At 29.7% G+C, this 16,901-nt stretch overlaps 1 non-coding gene across 1 annotated transcript; it reads right to left on the bottom strand.

The window, feature by feature from the left end:
* Window positions 1-16,146: 16,146 nt before the first annotated feature.
* On the bottom strand, window positions 16,147-16,253 carry LOC124899864. Its single transcript, XR_007057427.1, has one exon. It is a non-coding gene; the product is annotated as a small nucleolar RNA R71 (small nucleolar RNA).
* Between the last annotated feature and the right edge of the window lie 648 nt (window positions 16,254-16,901).

Raw genomic sequence — 16,901 nt, 5'->3', positions numbered from 1 at the left:
TCATCCAAAGGTGGCTCCCTACATACTGCGGGTGCCAAAAGTACTCTTGCTGTGCAGGAAAACATGATATGTAACTTTTACAATTTAAATTATTTGTTTCTATTTAAATTTTTTTTATTATTTGAACATTGATAATTTTTTCATATGCAGGAAAAAGAAAAGGGTAGGGAAATACCAGCTGATGAGCTATTTGAGGAGACTCATCTAAAAAAAAAAGAACCCAACTGATGAATATGTCTGGGTTGAAGCTCGTGCAAAAGCTGTCCACGTAAGAAACAAATTTTAAATTTATGAATCTTTTTCTCAAAGTTGATATTATTCAATTATAACTATAATATTTTTTGACTTTTAGTATTAACTTTACTTTGAATATAGGACGAATATACGCATCTTGTTGGTGAGTATTGTAGTAGTCAACCTCCTGAAAGTCAGGGTGACCCAATACCTCAACATGTAGAGGAGAAGTTATGGGCAAAAGTTGTGGGTCCTGCAAATAGAGGCCATTTCTACGGATACCACAAAAGTTTTTTGGGCGATAATAGTAGGTGTTTATCCGACGCTGTATATTCTAGCGCTTCAGTTGATATAGAAAGCATTGAAAAAATAAAAAATACGGTTTCTAAACTCACTGAAGAGATTGCTGCACACAGAGAGAGAGGTAGAAGAAGACAAAGGAGGCAACAACATCATAAATCAGGATGCTGCAGCAGCAGTTCAGCTCTTTCATTAAGACTGAGGGGGTTATTCCTTCATGTCCTAGTGATGCAGTTTGGGCTGCAAAAGGTCTAGGACCGCTGGATGATTTCAACACGGATGACAATATGGAAGACGAGGACGAATTCGATGATGATGACTTTTAATTTTTTGATTCTTGTATTTTTGTACTTTGAATTTAGACATTTTATTGTTTGAAACTATTGTTGTAGTTTTTTGTTACTCACTTTTGTTGGACATTTTGTATGTGTTGTACACTTTTGAAAGTATTTACATTTGGTTTTTGGTTGTTGTTGTTGCTGTATTTCATTTGGTTACTACTGTATTGCATTGATGTTGTTGTTGCATGCTGTATTTAGGTTTTGATTTTTATTTTTTTATAAAAATTCTCAGAAAAACCGACCACAAGTGGTTGATTTTTGAATTTTTTTTGGCAGAAAATCGATCATAAGTGGCCTGTTTTATATTAAATTTAATTAATTAATTTAATAAAAACCAACCCCTTGTGGTCATTGTTTTTAATAAATTAATTAATTAATTTATTAGAAAACCGACCACTTGTGGTTGATTTAATATTAAAATTAATTAATTAATTTAATAAAAAACCGACCACTTGTGGTCGATTTTTTTTCTAATTTTTTTTTTCAATTTTAATAAAATAATAATGAATTTTAAAAATATATACTCCCTCTGTTTCAAAAAGAATGACCTACTTTCCTTTTTAGTCCATTTAAAAAAGAATGACCCCGTTCCTTTTTTGGTAATACTTTAATTTCAACTTTCCACATGACATGTTTATGACCACAAGATTAAAGAGCATTTTGGTACATTTGATACTATAATTTAAGGCCACAAGATTCAAAAGTTTTCTTTATTTTCTTAAACTTTGTGCCAAGTCAAAGTAAGTCATTCTTTTTAAAATGGAGAGAGTATATATTTTTAAAAAAACCGACCACTTGTGGTCGGTTTTTAAAAAACTACCACTACTTTACCGACCACACACTTTGATCAGTTTTGTTGTCGAAAATTGAGAAAACCCGACCTCTTGTGGTCGGTTTTCCCTTTTTTTTTAGTAGTGTTATATAGTTTGATGATGTTAATAGATGTTGTTATTATTATTTTTTAGATATTTTTCAACATCATGGAATCTACCTTATCACCAATAATTGCCATATGGCTATTCCAGATTATGATATATTATTATTTTGTTGTACGTTTTTGTTACACTTTACAAAGTCATCATATTTAACATTTTTTGTTACATTGTATTAGATATATATTTATAACTATACGTATCAAGTTTATTGAAACATATATAACTAAGTCCAGTAATGAAATTAACTAACACAAAGTTTATTGAAACATATATAACTAAGTCCAGTAATGAAAGTAACTAACACAATATTACATTATGCAACATAACAATACATCGTACAATTAAATCTCATATTCAATCATAACATAATTTTCTTTTTCTTAATTTTTTTCTCTTTGCAAGACATTTTGTCTCTAAATTGAATAACAACTTTGAGCTGAACGTAATTGTTCATACGCTTCATACTGTTCACAAAATATATTTTTCAATACATACAAATTTTTTACGATTGTATCAATTGTTAATTGCGTAACGATAGTCTTGTGCAATATGTAAGCAATTTATCAATAAACGTTCAAATAAATCTTTTTATATCATTTAGTTACTTTGAATTAAATATTGAATTCACAAATACATAAGAAATTCATTAAGCTTCTTAATGTGAACATTTTTTTATTTTTCATTAGATACATTTTTTTATTTTTATATGTATCTAATGTTTTGTAATTATTATTCAAATTAACACAACAATAGATACATGTTACAAGCTTATAGATACATTTTCTCTTATTTTGGATTACTGCTTCACTGTTTATGAATTATATGTATCTCGTATTGTTTAATATTTATTGATTTAAGCATATCAGTAGATACATGCATTTCAACCAAGATACATAGTTGTATTATCTTGTATCTTAAGAAGTTAGGAAAATAAATTTTAAGAAAAACATTAAGAGTCTCTTGCTGAAGTGCAGCTTTAGGCCACAAAAAGTATTGAGCCGCCCCTGTCTGTACAAAAAATAAATTTCAATCTTGCATTTCATTTTACAAAGGAGAAAATTTAAAATAATGCTTTAAATTCACTAGAATAAAAAAAATGTTAAGAAACTAAACAATATATGAAAAATGAAGCACATAGTCTTCAAAAATCACATCAGAAGCCCAATAATTTTTATCAACTTGCTTAATTCCAAATGTAATGACCATTGATATTCAACTTTGAATCAACATATATAAGCACAATAATTTGGAATATCTTTTTCGACATTATCTCGATGACCCTAAAAATTACAAAGGCAAAATTTGCTGTAGTGATCACTGTATCTTACCTCATAGTCCCGTTCAAGTGCACCTGCCACTAATAAAACTACAATTCCTAGCAAAAAAGGCAAAAGCATCATAATAACACCACCCATTCACAACAGAAATTACTTTCTTCCGTAAATTAGATTTGCATTTCTTGTTCACCAAAAAAAAAAAAGAATTGCATTTCTTGACAATAACCATCACCATATCACTTACACAGAGCAAATGGCAACCTATTATATTCGACCTACCATGTATACCCTTGAGTTCTTAGCGCCCGGTGTTATTAGCACGGTTCACCGTTGCCGCCATAATAGATTTATTTTACCACACAAGTTATCCGCACCCCCCTACAATTGGTATTGGAGCCTATGCTGTTCAAAGTTACGAAAGTAGTATATATTTGAATTTATTTGATTAATTTATTAATTATGACTTATTTGATAAAACTACATTTAGATATTTCCCAAAATATTATTTAGATGAATAACGTACAAAATTTACCAAAATATAAATAATTAAAGCAAATAATATCTAAAAAACGTAAAGAATTAAAAATAAGGATAGAAAGACTACAATATAACATAATTGCCGGAGTTAGTAAAAACTCAATAAATGCACAAAAAGAAGAAATATCAAATTTAGAATCGACAATAGATAGTCTAGAATATACATACCAACATGATCTATTAACAATTAAATAAAAAATGAATAAAGAAGAATTTATAATAGATGAAAAAATATATGAAAACCATGAAGGATTAAAAATAAAAATAGTATTTTCTAATCTCGGAAGAAGGTATAAGAAAATAGGTGAACATTTATATTTAATGTTAGAAAAAGAAGAATTAAAATTAGAAGATAAATTGACAGCTATGGTAAGAATAGAAAAAGAAAATGAAGAAATAAATAGAAAAAATAAAACAACAAACTACAGAAGAAATACAAAAAATAGAAGAAACTAAAAATAGTAGGATTGCTGAATTAGAAAAAGAACTACAAATGCTAAAAAATTTGTATGAAAAAGGACAAAAAGAAAAAGATAAATAACAAAAATTATTAAATGAGATAAATCAATTTAAAGAAAAATTAGAAATAAGCAATAAAGGAATAGAAACCAGGGAATTAGAAATAAATACAATGATGTTGAAGAAACAGATAATTATGATTCGGAAGATAGTGAAATATATACAAAAATCTTAACAAATACAAAAAATTTACAAAATCAATGGAAAAAAAGAAGTAATTAATGAAGAAAACGTAGAAAATAGAAAGACAGAAATAAATACTTTTGATAAAAAGAAGATGAAAATATAATACCTAGAACATCAGAAATAAGAAAACCTACATATTATAAGAATAAATTTAAAAGATATAATCTAAAAGATGAATATGATAAATGGACATCAAAAAAAATAGTTAATAAAAATTATAAATTTTTAGACTTAGATTGTGTAATGGATACAAAAAAAATAATACAATTATGTAACGCCCCGCAATTCGGGCTATAATATAGACCATGATTTCGATGCGTTGTTAATCCCGAAGCCATAAAATCCTACGCCAATACGGCATGTTAATTGTCGTGTAGCATGTGAAATCCACTCAAGCTTGAATTAGACCATAGAGGTCCTACAACTCAGGACGAGTCAAAACTATTTTGATCGACTAAGTTTTAGTGGACGTTGTAAAGTGTGTCAGTTTCCTTCGACCATGACTCTCTGTATATGTCGAATTAGGGAACCTACTATGTGTCAAATGATAGGTATTCGAGTTAGCTTTCCAACGATACCAATTTGGATAAAAACCGACACCCGAGCAAGAAGTTATGACCTTTCAAAGTGATAAGCGACGCCTAACCAATCACCCATGGCCACTGGAAAACATAGGCGATAGCCTAGGCGGCGCCTATGAGAATATAGGTGATAGCCTAGGCGGCTCCTATGTGAACATAGGCGATAGCCTAGGCGGCACCTATGTGAACATAGGCGATGGGATGGGCGGCGCCTATGTAAGGAATCTAGTGATTTAAACACTCTGTGTTGAGGAAAAAGTGGTCCTTTTCCACCCTTACTTAGCCCTAAAACACGAGATTAAGTTTCAAGGACCCCAAAATACATATTCTTTCATCAAAAGTGCTCAAGATTCTCCTTAGGGTTTCAAAAATAAAAAAACCCAAATAGTTCAAGATTTGAGCATAGGTTTTCAATGATAATTACATATTCGGAATCACCAATCCGCAAGCTTCAAGAAACATCTATTATCCTTGAAAATAAAGGTACGTGGGGTTATCCTAAAATCTCATGGGTGTAGTTTTTATGAAGATGCATGCTTTTAAATGGGGGTTTTAAATCAAATGCTAATAACTTGCTTTCAATATGATTTCTAAGTCATTTTTATTTATGTCATGGGAATTGTTTGCCTATATACTTCAATGGTTGAAACCATGCATATGTGATTTGAGATTTTCCATGGAAGTTTGATAAATATGAATGATAAATTGCTTTCAAATTCCCATGATAATGTCTTGATACCCCATATCATATTATGACCAACAAAAGAGAGTATGAATTTGAAATAATTATTGTTCACCACTTGTAAATGATGAAGCACCTTGGTTTTTACATGATTATGCATATGTGGAAGTGATATTGATGACTTGCAAGTCGGGTATGACGATACCTTTCAAAATACGATATGTGATTGAAAAATTAAATGAAATTTGAATGCATTGATTTTACATGAGAAAGGTGGATGCCCGAAGAAGGCGTTTGAGACACAAGGGCTCATCGCTGGAATAACGTGTTTGCCGACACGGAATATTGGTACTAGGCTAAACGATCTGTGTACTTGACTTTATGTCATTCCCAAATTGGGACTATAGGTAGGAGCCCGAGCCAAGTGATCTTGGGCACTATCATTGGGTCGAGACACCATGATGTGTGGTCTTGAGTGTCTCTCCCTCACTTATACTCTAATATCGGCGGCAACCAAGGTTTGACAGTTGGTGTAAATTATGTAGGGTATTCCACCTAGCTCAGTTGCATTTCACTACTGTTGAGAAAAACTATTGCATTACACCCATGTGTTTTCAAATGATTTGATACGAAATTGCTTTATAATGGCTCTCAACTATACTTTGTAAAAATATTATGTTTTGTTTTGATATCTCTGTGTGCCAGTACTTTTGTGCTGACCCCCTCCCCTCTCCAACCTCTCAGGTTTAGAGGTCCAGTCTAGGGGTCAAGAGAACCAGTAGATCTTTTAGACAGAGTTGCAGAGACAAGTGGTGAGCCTTCTATGTTTCGAAAGGTCTTATGTCCTGCAGTCCTTTTATCTTACATTAGTTTTGGGTCTGCTGGGGGCCTTATCCCAGTTTTCAGATAGTTACTTGTTTCAGTCATGTAGTAGAGATTTCGCAGACGATTTTTGAGATGTTGATTGAGATTGTGGGACATTATTCCCCATTATTGTTTTCATATGATTCTTGACCATGTTTCCGTTATATTACGTTTCTTCCGCATTACTTTGATCATATGAATTAGGTGCATGATTACCAGACAGATAGGGGTGTTTCGGGCCTCAATGGTTCAAAATGCTCGTCACGGCCAAGCCCTGGTTCGGGTCGTGACAAATTATCGATAGGATATATGACAAAATAATTATTAGATAATAATATAAATATAACAGATGCACCAGAATATATAGAAAGAACACTAATAGGAACACTGAAATTATGGTTTTCAAATCTAACTGAAAATAGTAAAAGGGTATTAAGAACTGACAAACCTACAGAAGAAACATCATCAACAACTACAACTAAATTAACACCTATAGAATTATTAAAAAAATATGAAATAGCTATAAAAGACAAATTTAGCAGCATGACAACAACAGAAGAAGAACAAAATGAGAAGGAACAGATCAAAAAATAATATTTGATAGTCATATATTTGATGAAATAAAAGGAAAAGAATTAGATTTAAGTGTAGAAAAAATATTTAAAATACCAACAATAAAAAACATATTTAGTAGAAGAAAAGAAGAATACTACGTAGTAAGTCAAAAAGAACATGTAATAGATTGTAGATATGTAAAAGGAAGAGCTAGTATACCACTAGTAACAAAAAGAATAATTAATAAAGAAATAAACGATATAAAAAGTAAAGACCCAATAAAATAGGTACACCTTGGAGGAACAGAGATATTGATAAAAACATGTTTTAGAGAAGGAATAGATACACCAATAGAATTATACCTAGCAGATGATAGAATTATAAAACCTATAGAAAAAAGTATAATAACTGCCATAAAAGGAAATTCAATATACCAAAAATTTAAATTTATAATAAGTGCAAATTATTCAGTAGCAATAACAGATAAAAATATAGATAAATCATGAGTATTATATTGGAAAATATCAGGAATAGAACTAACCCCAGGAAGTAAAATATTTATAGCAAGATGTAAAAATCTATATGTATTAACAACAAAACATAAAATAACGGAAAAAAATAAAATTAACAAAATACAAATAGAAAGTCCTTTCGAACAATTTGTAAAAACAATTGATAATAATGATTATAGTTATAGAGACATAGATATAGAAGAAAATTTAGAAATAATAAATGATAGAATAAGTACAACAAAAAGAATTGCTTATGAAAAACCAGAATCGTCAAGTTCATAAAAAAGAACAAGTTACGAAACAAGTTCAACAACTAATTTAAACCAATATTACATAACAGGAACAGTAAATGAAAAATAATATTTAATACTATTAAATACAGGACAAGAAGAAAATTATATAGCAAGATATCTAATAAAAAATGAGGAAATAAAATCTGACAATAATATATGCCCAGATCTACCAAAAAGCTTAATAAACACTAAAAATATAGCAGAAAAAGAAATAACAATAGGAGTTAGAAAAATAAAAATAGAATTTGAAATAAAGGAAGAAATGCAAAAAGCAGACATAATATTAGAAATAAAATGGCTAGAACAAATAAAACCATATAATATAGAACATACACAATTATCCATAACATACAACAGAGAGAAATTATTCTTAAGAAGAGCTTTAACATGATATGAAAATATATGTATTAATAAAGATAGTAGTAGAAGGGTATTACAGTAGATATTATACGACTATGATAGATACAGGAGCAGAAGCTAATTTATGTAGATATAATTGTTTATTAAAAAGTAAATGGGATAAATTAAAGACACCAATAATAGTTAAAGGATTTAATAACGAAGGAAGCTTAATTACTTATAAAGCTAAGAATGTAAAAACACAAGTATTGGATAAAATATTAACAATAGAAGAAATCTATAATTATGAGCTAACATCAAAAGATATGCTTTTAGGAATGCCGTTTTTAGATAAATTATACCCACATATAATAACTAGAACGGATTGGTGGTTTACAACACCATGTAACCAGAAAGTAAGAGCAAAAAGAGTTACTAATAAAATAAGAAAGAAAACTGATTGGATAGAAGGGAGTGAAAAAATTACACAAAAATTAAAAAATATAAAAAATACTGAAGATACAATAGAACTAGTCGTATTTTCAATAAATAAAAAGGAAATAACTATATTTTCAATAAATAAGATAGAAATAATTAAGAAAAAATTAGAACAATTATATAGTGAAGATCCATTAAAAGGATGGGAAAAACATAAAACTACTATAAAAATTGAATTGATAGATAAAAATAGCATAATAACTCAAAAATCATTAACATATAATTTTGATGATTTAAAAGAATTTAAAATGCACATAGAAGAATTATTAGAAAAATAATATATATAAAAAAGTAATAGTAAACATAATAGCCCAGCATTTATAGTAAATAAATATAGTGAACAAAAAAGAGGAAAAAGTAGGATGGTTATTGATTATAGAAATTTAAATGCAAAAACTATGACATGTAATCACCCAATTCCAAATAAGATATTAAAAATAAGACAAAGACAATAATATAATTACTTTAGTAAATTTGATTGTAAATTAGGATTTTATCATTTAAAGTTAGAAGAAGAATCTAAGGAATTAACCGCATTTACAGTACCACAAGGATTTTATGAATGGAATGTACTACCATTTGGATATAAAAATGCACCAGGTAGATATCAACATTTTATGGATAGTTATTTTAAACAATTACCTAATTGTATAGTATATATAGATGATATACTATTATATACAAAAACAAAAGAAGAACATTTAAAGTTATTAGAATAATTTACAGATATAATAGAAAATTCGGAAATAAGTTTAAGTGAGAAGAAAACTAAAATTATGAAAAATCAAATAGAATTTTTAGGAATACAAATAGATAAAAGTGGAGTAAAAATGCAACAACATATAGTACAAAAAATAATAAATTCAAAAGAAGAATTAGATACAAAAAAGAAATTACAATCATTTTTAGGATTAGTAAACCAAGTAAGAGAATATATACCAAAATTAGAAGAAAATCTAAAGCCTTTACAGAAAAAATTTAAAAAGGATGTAGAATATAATTATAATGAAGAAGATAAAAAACAAGTTCAGAAAATAAAAATACTTTGTAAAGAATTACCAAAATTATAATTTCCAGACGAAAATAGAAAATTTATATATATAGTAGAAGCAGATGCTAGTGAATGTAGTTATGGAGGAGTACTTAAATATAAATATGAAGAAGAAAAATTAGAACACCATTGTAAATACTATCAGGTACGTTTAATGAAACAGAAATAAAATGAGAAATAAATAGAAAAGAATTATGCTCATTATATAAATGTTTATTAGCATTTGAGCCATATATTGTATATAACAAGTTTATTGTACGAACAGATAATACACAGGTACGTTGGTGGCTAACAAAGAAAATACAAAATTTAGTTACAACAAAAGAGATTCGGAGACTAGTATTGAATATATTAAATTTTACATTTACAATTGAAGTAATTAGTACTAACAAAAATGTTATTGTAGATTACATATCAAGACAAAGCTACACAGACTGATATAATAGAAGAGGATACTTTAGAAAAGATATTCAAAACCCTAACTACGCTTTCAATGAAAGTGGATAGTATGAGTAATGAAATAGAAAAGCTAAAGACTAATGAAGTTAAACTGAAGTCTGAAGCTACAAATCAGCTAACTCAGCAGTGTGCAGAGCTATGTCGATCAAAAAACATTAAAATTCCAGAGCTATGTCAATCGGAAGACATTAAAATTCTAGAGCTAGAGGGAGACGTTGGGATACTCCGTAAAACCCACAACGTTTATCACTCTACTTCTGCAGGTACAAGCAAAGGAGTTAGGAAAAACACAAATATGAACCTAAGTAAGCTATTTAATAAGCCATATATTCCAAATACACCAAAAGATTCCATGTTCATACCCCCACAAATTACCACATACCGAGACAGTTTAAACCAAGATAAAAAGACCTACAACTATACAGCCTGAACATACATAGAAAATATTTACTAAATACAAACCTACTTAAATACTAACCCCAGAGCTATAAACATCCAAGAACCGCATACAAATTACATAACATAGAAGCTAACCGGATACAATAAGCTAATTTCTTTACCCAAAACCAATCCAAATCTAGTTAAAACTTGTTACGAATATAGACTACTTAGTACCATATATACCCAAGACGGAAATGAAATATCCAATATATCAGAAATATATGATTCATTTAACATTTTTAAAAGAATAACCAAAGGTAACCTATTTTTTATAAAATTTTACACGGCACCAGCAGCGATATTGTATGATGAAGTTAAATCACCTATACAAGTTGTAAAAATAGGAATGACCCGAGGTATGATTATACCAGAAGATATTATTCCACAACCAGAAATACCTAGATTTGAGATACCAAATTTTTATGCAAATAAGAGAATTATCGGACTATCCACAATTCTTCAAGAGTTAGCAAACACTTATGGAGTTATTATTCAAGAGGTAATGTAATAGTATACTCAAATTCAAAGGAACTACGAGAAGCAGATATGGAAGATGTTAGGCAATGGATCTTGATGTTACTCAATCCAGAGAAAAAACCTATCGCCAGAGCCATTAGAGAAAAATTTATTTTGGAAGAATTATTAACCAGATATTGCAAGTTAATTGGACATAAATATCCAGACCATCAATGTTCAAAATGTAATGGAGAAGATAATATTGTCCCATAAGTTCAACTGGAATAGAAGAAGATAAAAACGACAGCTGAAAGATGCAAGAGATGAAACAATAATGGAGATACAGAGCAATAAAAAGAAGACGAAGCAATAATAAAAAGAAGACAAGTTAATGCTAGGAAGTGACATAAAGAAGATAAGTTAATCCTATAAAGTGACATATGGAAGATTAGATATCTTTCTTAATTCATTTACGTAAATTATTTATTTAGTTACTATTTACTTTTTGACTTTTTGGCAAAATGCCATTACTAAGTTTTTTCCTTTTGTAAAAATAATTTAGGACCTTTGTAAAGTTTTTTCTACTTTTATAGATAGGTGTAAAGACTTTTGTAAAGTAGGTAGGTAACGTGTAAAGTTAGATTAGGACAGATGTAAAAATATAAAACGTTTACAAGTTTTCTTAAAAATATAAATAGAAGAGCATTTGCTCAGATGAAGGCAAGCCTTCATACGTTGAAGCAAAAAACTCTCTCTTGTCTATAACAAATAATTTGATTATTTTAAAAAATAGGTATATTTCAATGGAAAAATCTATGGAGGAACAAAGCTTAGAATTATCAAAACTACCAGAACAGGTATATTTATTTACTATTATGAATAGCTAAATTCATAAATTCCTAACAATCATGATATGATAAAATAAGTTCATGTTAGTTACTTTATAGTAGAATTATTCGAAAAATAGCATGTTAAGAAGTTTATTAGCAAAGTGGAAAAGGAGAAAAATCCCTAAGAACTATGCCAACCTAAAGGTGAAACCGGTGAGGCAAGAAAGCCGTGATAGGGGAGTAACCAGAGTAGAGACGCTGTTTAAGGGAAAAGTATTCAGAGTACCATGCTAATAGTGACCGAAGAATATGTTATTTAAGAATATTTTAGTATATAGCAATCTAAAGTGATCATATTTTGTTATGTGCATGATTGAAGGGAATATTTTGAAAATAGCAGTTTTATGAAAAATGAATAATTATTTATCGGATGAAATGGTAGATAAATTTAAAATACTCATTTTATATGTACTTAAGGATATAGAAATAGTAGATATAAGAAAAATCATATTGGAAAAAATATTTGATAGATATTTTATAACTATAATTAATTATATACCACACCTACCGAACTACTCTTATAAATACTTACATACCAAACCCATATACTAACTATGATAAATTATGTATATTTAGAATCTTGGAAAATAGATAAAAAATACATACAATTTCTTAGTGAAAATATAGAAGAATTAATGAGATTAAAACAAACAGCTAAAAAATATTATAATAAAGTATTTAACCAATTTTAAATGACAGATAATCTTAAAATATTAATCTTATATATACTTAGAGATATAGAAATTATAGATATTAAGAGAATAATATTAGAAAACGTATTAGACTATGAAATTGAAACTATAAATTGGATAGAATAGTTATACCTGGATAATTACCCAGATGGATATTATTCAGATTAAAAAATGTTAGAATATATCAGAAAAACTAGATAAAATCAAGATAATCTAAATGAAGAAATTAATTATAGAAACCGAATTAGAAAAATAATAGAGAATCTATAAGAAAAATTAATATGGATAGAAGAAACCCTAGAAAATTTAGGAAAAAATACACGTGATAGTTTATATAATTTAAAAAACTCGCTACGAGAAGAACAACACAAGATAATAAATAGCATTGAAAATCTAGAATTAGATATACATTACAGTACAATTAGGATAAATTATTATACAAAAAATTGTAACTCTGCAATTACTACAGGATAAAATGATAGACTATGAATATTTAAAATATTGGAGACAAAATATGGAAGAAATAATATTATTATAAAAACTTATGAAAGATAATCTAATTGGATATTTTGAAACAAAAGATATAGAATATTTAGAATAGCTTCAAAATAATATAGAAGAATTACAAAAATTAAGGAGAAAAAATAAAGAATACTATAGTAAAACATTTAACCAATTACCATATAATCACCCCCCAAGATATGAATATCGATAAAACTAACATAAATAAACTCAAAATAAAAATATTTAGAGAAGTTAAGAAATATCCACGCACAAATAAAAATAGATCCATTGTATTTATAATAGATCTATTTTACCACACAAGTTATCCGCAGGTGAAACCGGTGAGGTAAGAAAGACGTGATAGGGGAGTAACTAGATTAGAGACGCTGTTTAAGGGAAAAGTATCTAGATTACCAGCCGTGATAGGGGAGTAACCAGAGTAGAGACGCTGTTTAAGGGAAAAGTATTAAGATTACCAGGCGCTGTTTAAGGGAAAAGTATCTGATCTATTTTACCACACAAGTTATCTGCGCCCCTCTACAATTGGTATCAGAGCCTATGCTGTTTCCAAAATTTATTTTTGGAAAGACCCTCACACCCGCACTTTGACATTTTGTTTCTAGCAGACTGTCGATTGATTTTGAACTTACATACTAAGATAGAGTAAAATTCAAAGTAAGTAAATTTCAAATGGTGATGGTTGAGGTAAAACTCCATTATATAGGTGTTGATAACTTTCTTTAGTAATGAAGAAGATACGATTACAAAGCAAACCAAATATCTTTAATTGGAAGCGAAAATATTACACAATTATAATTGCAAAAATTTATCATTTGATAGGATTTAATTAATTACATTTATTTAGTCAAAATTCAACATCTAATTGGTGTTATTAAACTTTTTAATGATAAAGGTCAATATGACCATTTGATCTTGGGTGTATTTATACGTCCAAGTACCAATATTTATCCATATTTAGACTTGCTCTATAACCTAAAATGAGTTAATTGTATTGTGTTTGAGCTATAATTGTATTTTTTAGCTAATGGACATGATTAGTTGTTGCAGAGCTCGATTGTGAAAAAATTGGACATGCTTTGATGCATTAATAAGGAGATTTTGGACTATGGAAGCACTTAGTGTGACATGCTAAATACGAAGACACTAGAAAAAGGTTCGGAAAACATGAAATGAAGTAGGGAAGTAAAAACCAGATGGAAATTTCTAGTAAGGGTCCGCGATATCCCTGCATCGAACCCTAGTATCTGCGATGGCCCTCGCGATACGAAGGCTGATTTATTCAGGGTGTTAATTTTCAGTGAGGGTCTGCGATAGCCCCACGCTGTGGACCCTAGTGTCCATGATAACCTCCGTGAAGTGATGAAGAATAAATTTTGTGCAGTTGTGCCCTACTATAAAAGGAATACTTAAACTCAAATTGAAACATCTTGGTATACACATTGCAAGGGCAAAAACAATTACAGGATTTCTCTTAGGGTTCTTTGAATTTCTTCTTTCAACATTAAATTTGGTATAATTAATTACATTTCTTTGATATTGATTTTGATCATGAGTGGATAAAAACCCTTGTTCTAGGGTTGAGGCTGAGAACATGATTATATTTTGATATTCTTAGAGTGGTTAACGTTGATTTTTTGTATAGGTTATTCTTATTCACTTGTTTCTACCATTTTAACAAACGACCACCATTAGAATACATCTATAATTACTTTGTGGACTTGTAAGGAGAATCATAGGGATGGATCAAAGAGTTTAATGATCAAGTTCATATTCTTCTACCGAACGAAGAATGGAAAGTAGCGGCTAGGACAGAAATATACCTAGAAGCCTTGTTTGGTTCAATTGTAGAAAGATAACTTAAAGAATTTAAATGGATTATTGCATCCTTGATCAATGATGTAGTTGCAATATCCTTTTAGGTAGAAGATTAGAGACTCAAAAGACCATGATCATAATCTAAACCCTGCGAATCAATAACCTGATAATCAACACAACCACGATAAGGATGGAGATTTATATGATTGTTAAGAGTGCCTTAATCCTAAAATTTCCTCTCGTATTGTTTACAACATAGATTACATTGCGATCGTCATTACTTTGTTATTTATTTAGTTGTTAAATTATTCATTAAATGGTTTAACCTATTTTGATGCTCTGAAACACTTGAATACATTACTGTAGGAACTGAAATTAAGTAAATTACTAATTAAGTCATCCTCATGGGTACAATATTCGATTCTCTGAGTCACTATATTACTTGTACTATCAGGTGCACTTGAATGTTTGATAGACCGCAATAAGTTTTTGGCGTTGTTGCCAGAGACTCAAATAATTAGTAATTTTCTAAATTTTTGCTTTTGATAATAAATTTAAGTGTTATCAAATTAATCTTAGCGGCTGAATTTTGCAGGAAAAGTGAAGTATCGGACTGGCAAGAGCAAAAGAATTGGTTGAGCCTTATTCAAAACTTGAATAGATATTTCATCATAGACGAATAACAACAATACTTCAATACCTAATTCAGCAAATTCAAATAGGAGATCAGAGAAATCCAAATCCTAATGCTCTAATTGCTCTAGCTCTGGTGGCTCCACTACTCCTACTAGAGAAGAAGCTAGACCCATTCATGAAGTTGCAATCCCACTTATGAACAATGCTACTAATAGCATCCTCAAGCCAGATGCGGGTGGTCGGTTTGAATTGAAATAGAATATGGTGCAACTTTTGCACTTGAGTGGGTAGTTCATAAGTTTATCTCACGAGGACCTACGATAGCATATACAGAACTTTCTTAAGATCAGTGATACCTACATTCCTGATGGGGTATCTATTGATTATGTCAGATTGACTTTCTTTCCCTTTTCTCTATCGGGGAAAGCAAATAGGTGATTATATGCTGAACCACCAAACTCCATCACTTCTTGGGATGATCTGGCATAAAAATTCCTTATTTGATTATTTCCATCTAGGAAGAAAATATATTTGAGAAGTGAGATTCTGAGTTTCAGGCATAAAAATAAAGAGAATCTTTACCATGCTTAGGAAAGATTCAAGGCTATGCTCTGGAATTTTCCTCACCATTATCAGACTAATGATGTGCTAGTACATACTTTTATTGAGGGTCTTGAACCAAATACCGAGATTCTCTTGGATTCAGTAGAAGGTGGGGAGACTTTAGAGAATATGTATGATAAATTATACACACTACTGAATTGGATTTCATAGAGGAATCTTGAGTGGCATGCTAATGCAAGGAATGCTCTAATGAAGGTTACAGGTGTGCTGAAGGTTGATCAGTTTATGGCTATAATAGCCCAGATTGCTGCATTACAGGATCAACTAACTAGACAACCCAGTAATATAAATCTGGGATTCACACAGTCCATACTAGCAAAAAAAATATAGTTCATCAGTCTCAGACTTGGTGCGAGGTTTGTGGAAGCAGTGATCATACAACTCATGCTTGTGCAACTAATTTAGAGTCTGTTGATTATGTGGGAAATGCTAATTGGCAAGAACAACAGAACTTTGAAAATACTTACAATCCTAACTAGAGGAATCATTCCAATTACTCATGGGGTAGAAATAGGCTCAAAATGTAAATCACTATCGTGGGCCAGTAGGTTAGAATCAGCAGCAACATACTCCAGGGAAACAAGCCATAACTCAAGAAAGCAATATTGAAGAGATGTTAAAGTAGATTTTGGCTAATCAAGCATAGTTGGTAACAGATG

This window comes from Capsicum annuum, chromosome 6 (genome assembly GCF_002878395.1).
Source record: "Capsicum annuum cultivar UCD-10X-F1 chromosome 6, UCD10Xv1.1, whole genome shotgun sequence".
Classification (NCBI taxonomy): Eukaryota; Viridiplantae; Streptophyta; class Magnoliopsida; order Solanales; family Solanaceae; genus Capsicum; species Capsicum annuum.
The sequence above is the reverse complement of the archived record's forward strand: the minus strand, read 5'-3'. Positions and strand labels throughout refer to the sequence as shown.